The sequence below is a fragment of the Rutidosis leptorrhynchoides genome, chromosome 5 (assembly GCF_046630445.1).
Source record: "Rutidosis leptorrhynchoides isolate AG116_Rl617_1_P2 chromosome 5, CSIRO_AGI_Rlap_v1, whole genome shotgun sequence".
Taxonomy (NCBI): Eukaryota; Viridiplantae; Streptophyta; class Magnoliopsida; order Asterales; family Asteraceae; genus Rutidosis; species Rutidosis leptorrhynchoides.
In genome coordinates this window covers 198,554,815-198,573,878 of record NC_092337.1, presented here as the reverse complement: position 1 = coordinate 198,573,878, position 19,064 = coordinate 198,554,815, and the positions used below count along the sequence as shown (strand labels likewise).

At 34.1% G+C, this 19,064-nt stretch overlaps 2 pseudogenes; both read right to left on the bottom strand.

The window, feature by feature from the left end:
* Positions 1–900: 900 nt before the first annotated feature.
* Positions 901–2,613, bottom strand: LOC139848414 (tetrahydroberberine oxidase-like; annotated as a pseudogene).
* Positions 2,614–5,121: 2,508 nt separating this feature from the next.
* On the bottom strand, positions 5,122–6,763 carry LOC139850540 (tetrahydroberberine oxidase-like; annotated as a pseudogene).
* Between the last annotated feature and the right edge of the window lie 12,301 nt (positions 6,764–19,064).

The following is a 19,064-nucleotide window of genomic DNA, read 5'->3' as shown; positions in this document are numbered from 1 at the left end:
ACACATTTATTTAACTTGTGACTTAACCAATTAGTCCCAACAGTGTTCGGTAGTTTGATGAAGAGAGGTGGGGTTTTGAGTAGGCGAGAGTCCAGTAACACAATTGCTAATACGCTCAGATTCGGCTTGGTATTGAGCAACGATTCTAGTTTGCTAGAATTTAAATGAGATGGCCGGATGGTTTTCGAATACATCCAAACGTGAACTCTTGCACTCAAACGCGATCTCCAAAGATCCAAAATTTTGACACACTTTTTCGCGTTTTGATCTTCATGTCCGCAAACCTGTATCGTTCTCGTGATCCGCGAGCCTAGGTCGCCATCCGCGAGGTACCCATCCGCAACTGTTTTAATTCTTATCTCTGTGTGATTTAATTCTTGTGCTAACCGAAAATCTATGTGATCCCGGAGTTATAGGTTTTATAAAGTATCATTATTCATTAATATATCAAGTGAATATTTGCGGCACCTGTCTTAATCAACTACATATGCATGATGGATTGATCTTATTCATAATGGAGTGAAAAGTTTTAATGGTTGATTATAATTGATGATGATAAATGTCTGTTTTGAGGGGGAGTCATGCCTCGTTGTTTAAGTAGAACCAAAAGAGTTTAAAATGATGAAAGAAGATTATTTCTTCAAATTTTTGGTAAATAGTAAACATTACTTCATATTCCCAAAACTCCATAATGAGAATTTAAGTATTCTGAAGATAATTGGTGATGATAAATGTCGAATTGGAGGGTGAGTAAAGGAAAGTGAAGACGGAACAAAAGAGGTTAAAATGATTGAAGAGGGGTCCCGCATTCATTTAAAAGATTATATTTAACTTGATTAGTTTAATGGGTCGAATGAAGACTAGAAATACCAAACCAAAATTTACAATGTTGTTTGTTATTCATAAGCTTATACGAGTAGAAGAAAAATAGAAAATGACGTGACACAACACATGTGTCACATTATAACAGCTTCACATATCTGATACAGATTTTGTGAAAACTGGTATACTTTGCGGATGTTTAAAGAAATTTGTTGGATCAACTTTAGCTTTGATCCGAATCAACTTCTTAAAGTTTTCCCTTTTCCAATACTTGTCACCCCAACCACTTGCTTCTTCAAAAGTATCACTTGCCACACCTAAATCGAGATCATTGTAGTTCAAATACGCCTCTCTCGGGTTCTTAGACACGTACGGGGTCAAAAACTCGAAGTAGCTTTGCAACCAACGTATACGTCTTAGTGATATTGGCGTTGTGTTTGAAGCTTCCCCATCAAATCTAGACATCCCGTTAATCTGATACAAAATCCCGGCTCTATGAGGATATGGAAGCGCGGTTTCTGGGATCTCCTCCATCTTTCCTCCAAAAGGGTGCAATATCACGATCTCTGATCCGTCGTTTTCATACATCTTTTCAAACAACTTTTTTAGCCCATTTCTAGGGATCGGAGCCCGTATGTAGTCTAATTTATTCTTGCTGTATAGTTGTTGGATAGAAGTTCGACTTGCAAGTACCGCGGTTGAGGTATTACTTGGAAATCCTGCAAATACAAGGCTTGCTTGAGCCATTGTCACTTCTTCACAAACATCTTTTGTGACATTGAGCTCCGGAAACGTTTCGTCAAACAACGAAAGCAATGTATCCATTGGCCCTTGATAAAGTCCCATAAATAGCATTCCTATGGTTTTCTCGGTAGTGTTACCGATATATTGACTAGTCAGTTGAACTCGAATCGACAAATCACGATCAATAGTTGGCCAAAGAAATTGATATTTATATAAAACTTCAGCGGCAACTTGTTCTAAAGTTAAGGTGTGTAGGAAGACCGTTACTCTTTCGGGCACTTCAACCAAATTCAACTTCCATGAAAGAACAATTCCGAAACTAGAAGCTCCACCACCTCAAAGAGCCCAAAACAAATCTTCGCCCATCGATTTTCGATTCAATATATTTCCATTCACATCCATAAAAATAATATCCACCACATGATCACCACCTGACCCGTATTTCCTCTGTAGGTTTCCGTAACCCGCCCCGCCCAAATATCCACCTGTTCCCACCGTAGGACAAATCCCAGCAGGAAAATACAATTTATTTGTTTTTTGAGAAATGGCGTAGTAAAGTTCACCAAGGACAGCGCCAGATTGGACCCACGCGGTTGCTGACTCAACGTCCACGTCAACTTGTCTCCTGTTGGAAAGATCAAGCATGACAAACGGAACATCAGCAGTCGACGAGAGGGCCCAAAAGTCGTGGCCCCCACCTCTGATTCTCATCTCGTATCCGTGTTTCTTGCAGCATAAAAGAGTCGTTCGGATTTGATTTTCGTCGTTTGGTGTAACGATGACTGTTGGTTTAGGGGTGGAGGTTTTATTGAAGCTAATACTGTTGACTCTGGCTCCCCAAACGGGTAAGAAAGAAGCATTGTTTGGGGTGAAAATGAGTTGAGAGATAGCACTTAAATTGTTCGAATGTGATTGAATGCAAGAAACAATATCTTCTGAAGTTGATGATTCATCAAGAATTGAAAATAAAGCTCCTAATGAAACTGAAAAAGAAAGTGTTAAAATTACAAGAAAAACATAAGAAGTAATTAGTTGAGACTGCTTCATGATTGATATGTAAGTTGGATTTGATGAGCACTAAGTGGAGTAATCATATATATAGTGATATTAAGTCAAGAGTTTATAGCCGCCTCCAAAAAGTCAAATCGATTTGGCCATGGAAAAAGACTAAAAGTATATACATTAAACAACTTTACGTTGTTAATGTTATTTTACTCTTCTCGTGCAAGAAAAACCAAAAGTTTTTGATTTTTGATTTTTGGCAATATGTGACAATGTCTATGAATACAATGTAGGTGGTGGTGGTGGTGGTGGTGGCGGCATGATGAAGAGTATATTGTTGTAACTTGCTTAACTCAAAAAATAAACAATTATTTTGTTTCATTAAAAAAAAAAAAGTGATTGTGTACTGTGTCGGTACCTAGCAGCCGTGATAATATATTAAAATAAACTCAAATGATATTTGGTAGGGGGAGTATTAGTACTCGCATTCTTGATATTGTACACGTACAGGTAGCGCATTGAAACGATAGTAATCATGCGTATAGAGTTATACGTTTGTGCTATGTCGTAATGAACTAATTCAAGGTTCAATCATATGTAGTAATAAACTAATTCAAAATTGAACCACAAATACGCAAGTTTAGGTTATGAATATGTATGTAAATATTGAATAAATTTGATAGTAAAAGTTTAGTAAGTTTAATATGTAAGTGTTAGTTTTTAATTAATCACTGTTAGATTGAAATTGGTTGCATTGGTTAACCGTATAACATGTATTGAAACTGAAACGTTCAGAAAGTGTATGCAAATGGAAGATGGAAGAATGGTGTACCTCAGTACCTATTTCCTAGAAGTAGTGGCTTAGTGGTTTATTGCTAGTTTCAGATATTAGGTTGGCTATATCAGCCTCTTTTTTATTATGAGTTTTTATTATGAGTTATGAATGAATATGCAGACGTAAAAGTGTAGTCATTTATGTTTGTTCCCTTTTCATATTATGTTTTCTATTTTAGTTTATAACTAGTTTTCGAACCCTCACTTCGCGCCTCAGGTTCGGTTTTCAATGTATTTTATTGTATTTATTTTGTAAAATTATTTCGTGGCTAACGATGATGTCGTTGAAGCGTTATTTTAAATTAACAATATATGTGCATCTCCGCGTTTCGCTATGGAATTGTCGACTTTTAAAAATTTAACGCAAAATCAACGTGTATGAAAAGTACCCCAAATATTTAGTGTTTTTTAAAAAGCGTACGTTTTGCGTATAGTTAGTGACATTGTGTTCCTAAAATTATTTCGAGTTTAACGATGATGTCGAAAAAATTTAACTCGTTGCGAGCGAGAAGATATGACCCGTTGAATATTTGAGTGGAGTTTATTTAAGATTTTTTTTTTTTTAAAATGACTATTTGACATTTTACCTCCTGTTTGAGGGGTCGATTTGAGTTTTTGGAGGGGGGGGGGTCTTTTTTGGTGAAAGGATATATAGCAAAAATTTTTAAAAAAAAAGTGAAAAGACCAAAATACCCCTAGTCACTATTCATATTTTTTTTCTATTAGATATATGTATAATATAATATAATATAATTTAGATAGTGAACATATGTTTTAACAATTCGTATCAAGAGCAGAATCTTTCTAGAGCAAGGAAGAAAGATGCAAGCAAATGTTGAAAGAAAATCATTTCTTCAAATTTTTGATGATAGTATCTTCAGATTCCCAAAACTACAGAATTTAAATTCAAATGTTCTAAAGATAATTGGTGATGATAAATGCATACTAGCACTTGGAAACCTTCCTATATCATCAATTGATTTTAGAGTACTAGAGAACTCATGAGCTTTACGTCATGTTATTGGACTAAAATGATCCTACAAATTGTATCAGTCCGAGGTAGCCAGCTTCAATGTTGATTTTGTGGTTCATGAAAAAAGACTAACTGGTAGAGGTTGAGGTACAAGAAGAAGTATATCGTGTTTGGCTTTTTTTTTTTTTTTTTTTTTTTTTTTTTTTTTTTGTCAGTATAAATGGTTAATGAAACAAGTAAGATCGGAACGAGTTCAATTTGTCACAAGCTGAAGGGAATCCCATGTGGTTTATTATGGTTAAGATAATGGCACGTTAGTGTAATCAATGTGACTTTAGTTCCAACCAAGATGACATTGGACGTGGTAGGGGAAGAGGTCGTGTGTCCGAAAAAAGTCGATTAATGAACGTATCCCATGAAAAGCCACATTAAATGTTACATGTGTGATGAACAAGTAGAATGAACAAACCAATTACGGGTTGATTGTAGGAGATAATCGGATCCCACATCAAAAAAGAAAATAATGTATGCATATAAACATTTGGGAACTTCTTTCTATCAATAATTGATTTTAGAGTACTAGATAACTCATGGACTTATATGTAAGACATGTTATTGTGCTAAAACAATCCTACACATTAGACATACCGAACCAAAATTTACATCATTTTTTATTCATAAGCTTAAACGAGTAGTAGAAAAATAGAAAATAATACAACGCCTCCGTGTGTTACATTATAACAGCTTCACATATCTAATACGGATTTTGTGAAAACTGGTATACTTTGTGGATGTTTAAAGAAATTTTTTGGATCAACTTTAGCTTCGATCCGAATCAACTTCTTAAAGTTTTTCCTCTTCCAATACTTGTCACCCCAAACACTTGCTTCTTCAAAAGTATCACTTGCAACACCTAAATCGAGATCATTGTAGTTCAAATACGCCTCTCTCGGATTCTTAGACACGTACGGTGTCAAAAACTCGAAGAAGCTTTTCAACCAACGTATACGTCTAAGTGAAGCTGGTGTCGTGTCTGAAACTTCCCCATCAAATCTAGCCATCCCGTTAATTTGATACAATATTCCGGCTCGATGAGGATACGGAAGCGCGGTCTCTGAGATCTCCTCCATCTTTCCTCCAAAAGGGTGCAATATAACTAGCTCTGATGTGTCGCTTTCATACATCTTTTCAAACAACTTTTTTAGCCCACTTCTTGGGATCGGGTTCCGTACGTAGTCTAATGTATTTTTTCCGTTATTTTTTTTGGATGGAAGTACGGCTTGCAAGAACCGCGGTTGAAGTATTACTTGAAAATCCCGCAAATACAAGGCTTGCTTGAGCCATTGTCACTTCTTGACAAACATCTTTTGTGACATTAAGCTCGGGTAACGTTTCGTCTAACAACGAAAGCAATGTATCCATTGGCCCTTGATAAAGTCCCATAAATAGCATTCCTATAGTTTTCTCGGTAGTGTTACCGATATATTGACTAGTCAACTGAACTCGAATCGACAAATTACGATCAATAGTTGGCCAAACAAATTGATATTTATATAAAACTTCAGCGGCGCCTTGTTCTAAAGTTAAGGTGTGTAGGAAAACCGTTACTTTTTCGGGCACTTCAACCAAATTTAACTTCCATGAAAGAACGATTCCGAAACTTGAAGCACCACCACCTCTAAGAGCCCAAAATAAATCTTCGCCCATCGATTTTCGATTCAAAATATTTCCATTCACATCCATAAAAATAATATCCACCACATGATCACCACCTGACCCGTATTTCCTCTGTAGGTTTCCGTAACCCGCCCCGCCCAAATATCCACCCGTTCCCACTGTAGGACAAATCCCAGCAGGAAAATACAATTTATTTGTTTTTTGAGAAATGGCGTAGTACAGTTCACCAAGGACAGCGCCAGATTGGACCCACGCGGTTGCTGACTCAACGTCCACGTCAACAGTCCTTCTATTGGAAAGATCGAGCATGAGACACGGAACATCAGCAGTCGACGAGAGGGCCTCAAAGTCGTGACCACCACCCCTGACCCTCATCTCGTATCCATGTCTCTTGCAGCATAAAAGAGTCGTTCGGATTTGATTTTCGTCGTTTGGTGTAACGATGATTGATGGTTTAAGAGTGGAGGTTTTATTGAACCTAATACTGTTTACTCTAGCTCCCCAAATGGGTAAGAAAGAAGCATTGTTTGGGGTAAAAATGAGTTGAGAGATAGCAGTTAAATTGGTTGAATGTGATTGTATGCAAGATACAATATCTTCTGAAGCTGATGAAACATCAAGAATTGAAGATAAAGCTCCTAATGAAACTGAAAAAGAAAGTTTTAAAATTAAGAGAAAAACATAAGAATTAATCAGTCGAGACTGCTTCATGATTGATATGTGAGTTGTGTTTGATGAGCACCAAAATGGTGTAATCATATATATAGTGATATTGAGTCAAGAGCACATAGCCGCCTGGAAAATGGTCAAATACAATTGGCCATGGAAAAGGACTAAAACTATACTTAAAAAGTAACCAACTTTTTGTTTTTCAGTTTGTGCATGTTATTTTATTTCTTCTTGAGAAAGAGAAAAGAAAAGGTTTGGTGGTACCATAGGGAACTAAAATAATGTTAATTGACCATTGTTTGGCAATGTGTGACCATATCTATGAATACAATGTAGGTGTAGGTGGTATTATAAAGACTATATTGCTGCAATTTTCTTGGCCATCCATTGAATACATGTAACTATGTAAGTGGTATTGAAATAATCAATCACCAACTCTCAATATTAAATATTAAATTATAATTATATAGATCATGGAACTACTTTTTCGAGCTAACTATACCCCAAAAGAAAAACATTCTCTACAAAATTTAATATTGAGAGTTGATGATTGATTATTTCAATACCATCTAAATTTAAAACATTCTCTACAAAATTTGACCTGCTAAGAAACATGCATTGAAAAACTTAACTGATAATATATACATATAATTTATAATACTATCTAAATCAGCTCAAGAAATAAAAGTTAAAAAATTAACTTGATTCATTAAAGAAAACTGATGGAGTACTGTGTCGAATACTAGCAGCCGTGATAATACATATTATAAATCAACTCTCAGGTATGAAGTATATGTACTGTGTGTTCATTAGAAGATAGGTTCATTTTTTGTCGTATATCACCAAACCAATTTGTTTGGACCATTTAATCTTATCTCAAGTAATCAATTTCATCAAGCAGAGTAAAATGGTTAAAAAAAACACTTTAGTGGTGTATGAAACAGGATTTGATTTACAATACTGTAATAAATATGGAAGGGCAGATCAATATAACCATTGTTTGAATTTCATAACATAGAAAAAGGTGAAGATGCTTTATATTGTTAAAATTAAGATATATATTTATTTATGTGAAATTTTCATGTTAAACTATATTAAAAAGTTTTTAACATTTAATTTGAAATTTATAATTTATGAAATGTTGGATGTGAAGGATATCATAACAAGTCGAAGGAATCGGTTAAAGGGAGGAGGCGCGCTGCGGCCTTGGAAAGCGCGACGCGGCCTAACACGTGAACAGAGCATCAGATTGAAGAAACCTATTGTCCGGAGTTTTGCCTTAGAGGCGCGGCGCGGCTAGTGTCTAACAGGCAGTTTCCATATTTACGTTTTTTCTTGTTCTCCAAGTTGTTTTTGGCCTATATAAGCATCCTATTGTAACCCTCGTGTATGTGTACGAAATATATCAATAAAATCTCCTTAGTTGATCCGTGGATTAAAATAATCGACATTCGATTACATATAACCACGTTAAATCTCCTGTTCTTTAATTTTATTATTGTTCTTTCATTTGTCGATTGTGGAAGGGTAATTCTCTGGAATTACTCTATTGTTTGGGTCCTATAATCCTTACAATTGGTATCTAGAGGTCAAGGTTCGTGTTGGGATCGATGGCGGAAGACGGTAAATTGAAGATTCAGCGGTTTGATGGCAAAGACTTCGCCTTTTGGAAGATGCAAATAGAAGATTACTTGTATCAAAAGAAACTTCACCAATTTTTGTTGGAGACTAAACTCGAAGGCATGAACGATGCCGATTGGATGCTCTTGGATCGTAAAGCTTTGGGTGCGGTTCGTCTTGCACTCGCCAAGAACGTTGTTGGTAATATTATGAACGAAAAGAGAACGTTTAATTGTTTGAAGCCACTATCCAACATGTATGAGAAACCTACGGCGGCGAATAAGGTTTTTCTCATGCGACAATTGTTCAATACGAAGATGAAGGAAGGTATGAGTGCAACGGATCATATCAACGAATTCAACAATCTTGTTACAAGATTAGAGTCGGTTGAAATCAAATTTGATGATGAACTAAAAGAACTAATCTTGCTTTCATCATTACCGGAAAGTTGGTCGGGTACGGTTACCGCCGTTAGTAGCTCTACCGGTACTACTAAGCTTTCGTATGAAGGAATTAGGGATTTAATTCTCGGTGAAGACACTCATAGGAGAAGTTCGGGGGAATTGTTATCCGGTTCTTTGTTAAGTACCGACAACCGTGGTAGGAAAATTGATCGTGGTGTGAAGAAGAGTAACGGGAATTTCAAGAAGAGGTATCCATCGAAAGACCGAAGTGATGTTATTTGTTGGGGTTGCAATCAAAAGGGGCATTATCAAAGATATTGTAAGAATGCTCCAGTTAAAGATGGGCGGAAGATACGGAGGATGCATTATTATGTAGTATTGAAAGTTCGGTGGAGTCTTGGGTCTTGGATTCGGGAGCTTCATTTCACACCACACCCACTAAGAGCGTGATGAAGAATTTTCGGTCGTATCAAGTAAAGTTAGATTGGTAAACAACAAAGGTCTCGAGATTAAAGGTATAGGAGATGTTGTATTGAAGACTACTCTTGGTTCTAATTGGACTTTGAAGAACGTGAGGTTTATTCCTAAGTTAAAAAGGAAGTTAATCTCGGTTGGTCAATTAGATGAAGAAGGTAATGAGGTTACTTTCAAGAATCGCCAATGAGAGGTGATTAAGGGTAGTAATATCGTGGCACGTGGATATAAAAGGGGAACTCTTTATATGGTTGAGGTGTTTGAAAAAGACACGGTGATTGCTACGGTTGATGTTAGGGCTAGTTCTACTCTATGGCGCACCAAGACTCGGGCATATGGGTGAGAAGGGTATGAAGGTTCTTAGTTCGAGTGGGAGGATTCCGGATTTAAAAAATATAGAGCTAGGGTTTTGCGAACCATGTGCTTATGGGAAGCAAAAGAAGGTGACTTTTGTTAAATCGGGGAATTCACCAAAGTTAAAGAAATTAGAGCTAGTTCATACGGATGTTTTTGGGCCAACGAATGTAGAATCACATGGAGGTTCTCGTTATTATGTCACCTTCATTGACGACTCTACTCGAAAGGTATGAGTTTACTTTCTTAAAGCTAAATCCAAAGTATTTGGGCTATCGTTGTTTGGATAATGAAGCTAGAAGAGTTATCCGATCGCGTGATGTTACCTTTGATGAAGATTCGGTCTATGACAAACCGGTAACGGAGAGTCAAAAACTGGATCATATTATTCTTGATGATGTTTCTCTTGATGATCTTACGGGTTCTAGTGGGAGTTCGGGGAACAATGAATTGCCGATTAATAGTGATGGGTCGGATCTTGACAATGATGGGGATGGTTCGGATAGCGGTGATAATTCTGAACTTAGTGCGAGTTCTAGTGATGAGGAGACTACTAATGAAATTGGTTCAACCATACCGGTTGTCTAAGCCAGTTGTCCCTATACTTAGACGCTCGACTAGAGTGCCCAAACCTAATCCTAGGTATTCTTCATCAACAAACTACTTGCTCTATACCGAGAATGGTGAACCCGAAAGTTACTTTGAAGCAAGGAAGTCCAAAGAATCCATACAATGGGAGCTTGGTATGAAAGAAGAGATGGGGTCACTTGAGAAGAACAAGACTTGGTCACTAGTGAAATTACCTCATGATAAAAAGGCGTTGCAAAACAAATGGATGTATAAAATAAAGAATGAGGTGGATGGAAAGAAGAGGTACAAAGCACGGTTAGTGGTTAAAGGGTTTCAACAAAGGAAAGGGGTTGATTACCAGAAGATATTTTCACCGGTGGTGAAGATGACTACTATTCGTTTAGTGCTTTCATTGGTCACATCCGAGGACTTACATCTACAACAACTAGATGTGAAGACCGCATTCTTACACGGGGATCTTGATGAGGATATCTATATGAGGCAACCCGAGGGCTTTGAGGTGAAGGGCAAAGAGAAATAGGTTTGTATGTTAAAGAAAAGTTTGTATGGATTGAAGCAAGCACCTCTGTAACGACCATGGATTTTTTTTCCAACGTATATTTATTAATATTTATTATTAATACTTGCGCTTTAATAAGATGTATCTTTATACATTTTACTTGACACCATGATTGAATTTACATGCCCGACTTGTCTTTGTGACACACGTACTTTTCACGAATAATATTTTCGAATATTATTTACATTCATGATTAATTAATATTAATCATTTTTAATTAACTAATGTTAGTAGTTAATTACTTGGGCCTTTTATTTATTTGTTGGTTACTTGGACTTGGGCTTTTATTACATGGACTAGTAAGCCCACCCTACACATTTAATGGACTTGTGAGCCCATCTTTTATGCTAGTATTACATTAAGAATAATCATGGTTTAATTAAGCTAAGTAGGAGACAAGTTACTCAAGCATGCTAGCATCTTTCTCCATACATTTAACCTTATTTCCTCTTCTAGCTTTCACCACCTTTCCAATACTTGAAAGTTGCTATTTGACTTCCCATTTTGTGTCCAAAACTGACGGCCAAACTAGGGACAAGAGGAGTTCCATTTTTCTTTTATTTGATACTTATACCTTTCTTATTATAGGCCAAAGGAATAGCTAAGGACTTCTTCCCTCATTCTCATCAAATTGGGGGAACTATAGAATCTCTCAAGCTCAGGAACTATAGAATCTCTCAGGAGTTGAATAAACTCTTTTATGCTAGTGGAATTGGGAAGCATGATAAGTTCGTACTCCACATTCTAGCTTCATCCTTGGTTTTCAAAGAAAGGAAACTTCAAAGACTGACAGAAGAGAAAGGTAAGATAATTCTTTCTGGCCTTAACTTGCTAGTATTACACTTCACATTTACACATACATTCAAACACCACTTCATTTTCTCTCATTTTTCTCTCAAATATTGTAAGTAACAAAACTTTTTCTTCTTCTTTTTCTTGTTCCAAAACCGCCATCTACATCATCATCATTTGCTTGTTTTGATTACTTGTTGTTGCTGTTTGTTGTTGTTAAAGATCAAACTTCCTAGTTTGCATCTCCATGAATCTTGCTTTCTTCACTCCTTTGTTTGATGAAGAACCAAGAACAAAAACCTAAACTTGTTAGTTTATGGTTCTACACTTAAATGTTTTCAAGATTTAAAGTTCATAAGCTTTATAATCATACTTGTGTTCATGTTTTGTAGATTTAAATCCTAAGATCCAAACTTTGATTTGAATCTTCCTAAGTATGAAACAAACATGAACATATTACTTGTACTTTAGTTTAATTCTTTCTTTTGTAAGTACTTTAAAGTTGTGATGTTATTAATTTGGTCAAGTGTTACTAGTTAATCTTGATCTCATATTTCTTGAAACTAAAGTTAACTTTGCAAGTTCAAGAACATGGAAGTATAACTTTCTAGTTATAACTTCATACACTTGTGTTGGATCTAAGTTTCTATAGCTTATGGTCTTCTAATTTTGTTGTAAACAAGAGCTTATAAGCTTACATGCATATTACAAGCTTAAAATCAAAGTTTCATGACTTATGGTTTCATTAAAGTGTAGATCCAAGTTTTGTAACTTAGGATCTAACTTAAGAACACTAGATCTAGACTTTCTAGTCTAGGATCTTTAACATCTAACTAAGATCTAAGTTCTACAACTTAAGATCTTGTTTATTTAGTTTACTTTCAAGTTTATAGCTTAATATTATTATTAGAACTCTTATATGTGTCGGATCTAAGATCTTGATGTAACTTTGGTTCATCAAACTACTTACAACCCTTAAATTAGTTGTGCTACATATCTTAGACTTACACTAATGTTATGATGGTCAAACCTTGGTTAGGATGATGCAAACACATCAACGAGTTGTACACTTGAAGCTATAAGCATCAAGGATTAGAACCGTGATGAGCATCAAGCACCAAGAACCCACCGGAACACATTACCTACTGTTTTTCCGGGTCTGATCAGTAACCTGGGCTACTGGAAAGTTGATTTTTAGCTAGTTCGGTTCGAGTAGATGATTTTTCTTTTAGACCTCGTCTTAATCCAAGTTACGGTTTAGGATCTATGGCCTCCCGAAAGTCACTACACCCTATTAACGTTGTGCTGAAATTTCTGACCTACTCGCACTTAAACCGTCACCCTGGTCAAACGAAGACGAGTTTGGTTCTGGAAATTGGTCAGTACCTAGGGGACTCATATACAGAGCCATTTCCACTAGTCTCACTTCATTTCAGTTTGTATAGAGGTCTTGGCGACTGAGCGAAATCAGCCCTTGTTTCAAACCCTAGTCTTGACTTAAAACTTACTTTACACTTTTTGTTTAATGATGAATGATGATGGTACTTAAGACCTAATTTACATACTTTTAAACCTTTGGAAACAATTTACTGACTTAGTAACTTTTGACTTAGGTTGAGGACCCTTCGGACCAACTACTTGCTTACTATTCCCGCGTATCGACTTTTACTACTTTATCACTGTGAGTTATAGCATCCCTTTTTACTTTAAATATTTTGGGAACTGAGAATACATGCGCTTTTTATGTTTTACATACTAGGCATGAGTACTTAAACTTTATATATGTGTGGGTTATACAACGGCATAAACTTTTCCCTTAGCTCGGTAACGTTTAGTCATTGGTCTTTGAATCAGTGAACGTGAATCTTAGATATGGATCCATAGGGTTTGACATCCCCACTCGGGCTAGTAGCGCTAGCATTTAACGGGTGTTTAATACTTCGTAAACTTACGCACTCGCCAAATGTACTTTTAGGGGGTGTTATTTACGTTAATTAGTTACCAAGTGCCCACGGTTATACATATACTTTTCATACTGTTTTGAAATACGAAATCTCATGGCCAACCTTACATTACTGTTATACTTAAACTATAGCTCACCAACATTTGTGTTGACATTTTTAAGCATGTTTTTCTCAGGTGCTTAGAGGTATGATTGTTTCCGATGTACTAGACTTGCTGTAGATTCCCGCTGCTTTTAGAGATGTCTCCGCATAAACATTTATTTTGCATTCAAACTATGACACTTTTGAAACAATGATTTGTAACGACCTATGGGTCACGTACTATTATTAATGCCTTCTATTCATAGAAGCACACTTTCGTATGTTAAACATTTGACGTTGGTTAAGACGTCACCTATATTCATGAATGCAAACTTATTTTGAAACAGCATATAGTGTTTGACCTTGTAATAATCCTGTTGTTGATGAACCATACACGATGGTTTTGTACGGGGCGTCACATTTGGTATCAGAGCATTATTTGTAGGGAATTAGGTTGCATTAGTGAGTCTAGACCAGACCGAGTAGGATTCACTAATAGGACTAATCTACAACGTGCTAGTTTACTTGTTTCTGCGGAACTTGCTGTGATGACCCGGAAATTTCCGATCAAATTTAAACTTTAATCTTTATATGTTTCCGACACGATAAGCAAAAATCTGTAATGTTGAGTCTTGAAAGTTTTGAAATCTGTATTCATGTAATCAATTACCCTTTGACTATGCTCGACGATTCACGAACAATTGTGTGTAAATAAAAATGTAAATATATATGTATAAACAAATTCTATAGATAAGTAATATTATTATAATTAAAGATTCAATGAATGTTATCATGTAACCTATGATATAATTATTAAATATTACATAATTAATAAATTGTAATATTAATGTATTAAATGAAATTACAATTTTAGTTATAGTTATTATATTATTAGTATATCCATTATTATTATTAATATTAATATTAGTATTATTAATATTATTAAAATGGTAATACTGAAAATTTATACATGTGATTTATTATTGTTATTAATATCATCATTATTATAACTAGTAGTAGAGTTGTAATATTATTTGTTATGATACATATTAGTATTATTATTAAACATTAAAATTAATACTATTAGTATTATTATTAAATTATTTAATTATCAATTATTAACATTATTGATATTACTATCATTACTATTAATTTTATTATTATTATTACTTAGGTACATGTATATATTTATACAGCTTCTAGTTAGATACATATACATATACATATATCAAATACAATATGTATACATTCAGATACAGTTATAGATATATATAAAATTTCAGTATAAACAAATATAGATATAGATACAGACATAGTTGGTTTGCTATCACCATCCCACTGTTTTAGATTTTGATTTATGTCTCTAAAATTGATTCTATTCGAATGCATCAGTTAAATCCAAAATTATAAAGTGAATTAATCATCCAAATCCTTCAAGGATTTTTCCTCACTTTTGATCTTTGTTTTCCAGCTCAATTCATGTCTTTATCTGAATACTTAAACAATATATAATATAAACAACTTCATTTAAATCTCACATTAAATAAATACAAAGAAGAAAGTTAGAATCATTCCATTCTGTTAGAAGTCACGATCTTGCTTTTGTAAATTTTGTTTCATGTCTTCACATTATTGTACTTACATTTGCTTTCTATTAGATGTCTAATCTAGCTATCCTATCTATTCTAATTCCCTATCTATCTAATTCTATACATGTAAATGCATATGCATTTCGAGTTATGGAAATGCACACAAAATCCATAAATCATAACCATGAACTTCAAACCAAACCAACATCACCTTTAGTATTTCTAATAATCGATCCAAACTTCTACTCTTCTTCCTTCTTCTGTTTGTATCAAGAACTCACCACCACATAAACCCATCATCACCCTAAAATAATTTAATCACCACTAAACCCATTACTATCTAAACACCATAATCGAACCTATGATAACCTCCATAACTACTATGTTTGTTTTTTCTGTTTTGTCATGAACAAATCATCACCAACTTGATTACTATGTACTATTACAACTCGATTAAGTGCTTCTATTTTGATCAACTGGAAACCAAATGGAATCATACCCAAAAGCTCAACAAACCTCGCACTACTGCTACATCCATTGTTACCGTTGGAAGGTATTTACTTTTGTTTCCCGTTGCTACTCCTCTTCTGTTGAATTCGATGAAACCAACAACCACCGAGTTCTTTTGATGTTGTTAAGTGTTTGACAAGCTTCAAGAACTCTACAATAAACAACCCTAATCGACTATATGTTGCTTCTACTGCTATCTGTTTCAATTCGCCATAAAAACCTCCACACCATGCTCCTGCTATACTCTAATTGCTGTTATATAATAAAGTGATGAAGATGATGATTAGTATTTATGATTTTATGTGATTCCGTCCCTAAACCGACACCCATATTGATCAACCAAACCACCACTGCAACCGTGAGCCACCATTACCCCAACCACAACCGTCACTATCAAACCCATTTAGAATCGACACCTTCATCATTACTGCTACTGCTCGCTGCTATATTAATGTTTCTGTTAGTTTTATCTGCTGCTGCTACGCTTGTCTTTTGCCACTGCCTTTTCTATTAACAGAACGATGTGAGATGGTGAGGATTTAATATTACATAATATAATAAAAGTGATCATAATATAAGAATGATGATGGGTTAGTGCGATTCCAGTTGTATAGATAAATAGAATAATGCACCGACACTTTTTTTTAGGGTTGTTGAATCCTGATCGTGACCTGCTGGCTGCTGCTCGAGATTTTCCAGTACAAGAAACAAAAATAAATCTTGGATCAATTAAATCAATAGTGGGCTGTGATGATATCCATATTTTAAGATTTGGGCCGGACACTAAATGGGTTAGTAGTAGGCTAGAAGCAGGAAGCAGCTAAATGATCGGGTTAAATAGTTAGTGGGTTAGATTAATAACAGAAAAACAGATTGGTCTGGTTGGTCTGGTGTGGTGTCGAGTCTACAAGAGGTCATGGGTTCTATTCTGGTTCCAGCCATTTTTTTTTTCAGAAAGCTCTTAGAGGTAGTCTATCTTGTTTATTATTATTATTATTATTATTATTATTATTATTATTATTATTATTATTATTATTATTATTATTATTATTATTATTATTATTATTATTATTATTATTATTATTATTATTATTATTATTATTATTATTACTATTATTATTATTATTATTATTATTATTATTATTATTATTATTATTATTATTATTATTATTATTATTAAAAATATTGTCGTTTATATTTAACATGAGTTTTCAATATTAGTATTGTTACTACTAAAAGTATTATCATTAACATTAATTTTTAACTAAAGTTATCTTTTTATAATTCTTAAAAACTATCATTTTATTATTAACAATAATATTTATATTATTATTATTAAGATAATTATAATCATGAAAATAAAAATTTAAAAGACATGGCTAAGATTATAAGTATAAAAAATTGAAGGTTATATATATAAAGATATATTTAATATATATACAACTTAATTATATTAATATTATTATGTACAAAAATATATAAATAAATAATGAAACCTATAAATTAATAAATATAATAATTGTATCATTAATAATAATATATAGATTTATAAGAGTACAAGAATATGTTTTAATATATATACAAATGATATAGGTTCGTGAATCCGAGGCCAACCCTATACTTGTTCAATGTCGTTCTATGTATTTTTACTACAAAATACATTAGGTGAGTTTTCATTTACCTTTTTACCCTTTATATTTTTGGGCTGAGAATACATGCGCAATTTTTATAAATGTTTTTACGAAATAGACACAAGTAATCAAAACTACATTATATGGTTGAATGATCGAAATCAAATATGCCCCTTTTTATTAAGTCTGGTAATCTAAGAATTAGGGAACAGACACCCTAATTGACGCGGACTCTAAAGATAGATCTATCGGGCTCAACAAGTCCCATCTAAAGTACCGGATGCTTTAGTACTTCGAAATTTATGTCATGTCCGAAGGAGGATCCCAGAATGATGGGGATATCCTTATATGCATATTGTGAATGTCGGTTACCAGGTGTTCAATCCATATGAATGATATTTTTGTCTCTATGCATGGGACGTATGTTATGAGAAATGGAAATGAAATTCTTGTGGTCTATTAAAATGATAGAAATGATTATTTATGTTAAACTAATGAACTCACCAACCTTTTGGTTGACACTTTAAAGCATGTTTATTCTCAGGTATGAAAGAAATCTTTCGCTGTGCTTTTGCTCATCTTAGAGATATTAATTGGAGTCATTCATGACATATTTCAAAAGACGTTGCATTTGAGTCGTTGCGTTCATCAATATTATTATTAAGTCAATTATAGTTAGATATATTATGAAATGGTATGCCTGCCGTCAACCTTCGATGTAATGAAAGATTGTCTTTTCAAAAACGAATGCAATGTTTGTAAAATGTATCATATAGAGGTCAAGTACCTCGCTAAAATGTCCCGTTCTTATTGATTAAAAACGTTCCATATTAATTGATTTCGTTGCGAGGTTTTAACCTCTATATGAGACGTTTTTCAAAGACTGCATTCATTTTAAAACAAACCATAACCTTTATTTCATCAATAAAGGTTTAAAAAGCTTTACGTAGATTATCAAATAATGATAATCTAAAATATCCTGTTTACACACGACCATTACATAATGGTTTACAATACAAATATGTTACAACAAAATAAGTTTCTTGAATGCAGTTTTTACACAATATCATACAAGCATGGACTCCAAATCTCATCCTTATTTAAGTATGCGACAGCGGAAGCTCTTAATAATCACCTGAGAATAAACATGCTTAAAACGTCAACAAAAATGTTGGTGAGTTATAGGTTTAACCTATATATATCAAATCGTAACAATAGACCACAAGATTTCATATTTCAATACACATCCCATACATAGAGATAAAAATCATTCATATGGTGAACACCTGGTAACCGACATTAACAAGATGCATATATAAGAATATCCCCATCATTCCGGGACACCCTTCGGATATGATATAAATTTCGAAGTACTAAAGCATCCGGTACTTTGGATGGGGTTTGTTAGGCCCAATAGATCTATCTTTAGGATTCGCGTCAATTAGGGTGTCTGTTCCCTGATTCTTAGATTGCCAGACTTAATAAAAAGGGGCATATTCGATTTCGATAATTCAACCATAGAATGTAGTTTCACGTACTTGTGTCTATTTTGTAAATCATTTATAAAACCTGCATGTATTCTCATCCCAAAAATATTAGATTTTAAAAGTGGGACTATAACTCACTTTCACAGATTTTTACTTTGTCGGGAAGTAAGACTTGGCCACTGGTTGATTCACGAACCTATAACAATATATACATATATATCAAAGTATGTTCAAAATATATTTACAACACTTTTAATATATTTTGATGTTTTAAGTTTATTAAGTCA